Genomic DNA, 1,482 nt, shown 5'->3' with positions numbered 1-1,482 from the left:
GTGAATCATCGCAAGCCCTGGCTGGTGGAGGGAACGTGGAGTCGGAGATGCTAACAGAGCTACGGAAGCTCCGAGCGGAAAACAGTGACTTTTATAGAGACACAAAGACCTCGTTGAGCAGACTGGAGGCATCCATGACTGAAATAAAACAACGGATGGACACGCTGGACCAGAGAGTCACTACGGCAGAGCAAAGAGTGAGTGAAACAGAAGACAGAAGCGTGCTACATGACAGAGCATTAGCTTACTTGCTAAAAAAGGAGGCCAGCCTGGCTGCTAAGTGTGATCAAATGGAAAATATGTCACGACGCAACAACATTCGTTTGTTTGGAATTAAAGAAGGGGCAGAAAAGAATGATATGCCTGGCTTTATACAAGGATTCATGTGTGAAAATTTGCATTTGGAAGAAGAACTGTCTGTAAGGGTGGTGAGAGTGCACAGGGCCACTGTGCCCAAACCGAAAGAGCCGACAGCACCACCAAGATCCATAATCGTTCGCTTCCTGGACTATGGGGTAAAACAGACAGTCTTGGAGCAAGCGTGGTCACAGGGAAACATCCAGTATGAGGGAAGAAGAGTGGCGTTTGACCATGACTATTCACATAATTTACAAAGAAAGAGAAAAGCGGTGTGGGAAGTGATTAAAAAGCTGAAAGAAAAGAAAATCAAAGCCCGCACCATCTATCCGGCCCAAATAAAGATCTTCTTGGACACCGGAGAGAAGGTCTTCCCATCTCTACTGGATGCTAGAGAGACACTGAAGCAGATTGGAATCATCGTGGATGCTGAGGAACAAGACGTGTTCGACAGGGAGCTGACACAGGACGGGTGGAAGACGCAAGGAGGGAAAAGAAGGAGCCGTCAGCTGAACCTGGAGGACATCAGAGCCATAAAAAGAGGCAGTCAATTAAATCCCGATGACACCAGACCCACCATTCAAGAGGACGACCAAGAATAGCAACAGACAGAGTATCTCATCCAGGGACGTCGAGGACAGCGAGTTATCTAGATATTCTGAATCACATCTATGAACGTCCAGGAGGTCAGTATCATCTGAAGGGATGTAGTGATAAATTGAATCATTTGTTAGTATAATAAGGACTTAAGGTAAAAAATATATAAGGCAATGGTTATTATTTGAAATGAAGGGGAATGCTTTGGGTGAGGGTGCGAGGGGGGTGGCAGATGGAAATATGTAAAAACGGAAGTCAGTCTAAGGATTTGTTAATTTGTATTATTTTGATTTATGTGAATTTTGTGAAATAATATATGATCCTGCCAGGGAGGCTAATACATTTATGCTAATCTTTTGAGTGTGTACATATGAGGGTTTGGCTTACCAGGGGGGGGGGGGGGGGGGGGGGTAAAGAAGGGACAGCAAATATAGACATAATTTTTAAGTTCAGTGTTGGATTGTCTCTTCTAGGGGAGGGGCGGCAGGCTAAATACTGAGGTTTTTTTTGTTTGTTTTTTGTTTGGTT

The sequence above is a fragment of the Electrona antarctica genome (genome assembly GCF_951216825.1).
Source record: "Electrona antarctica genome assembly, chromosome: 18".
NCBI lineage: Eukaryota > Metazoa > Chordata > Actinopteri > Myctophiformes > Myctophidae > Electrona > Electrona antarctica.
The sequence above is the reverse complement of the archived record's forward strand: the minus strand, read 5'-3'. Positions refer to the sequence as shown.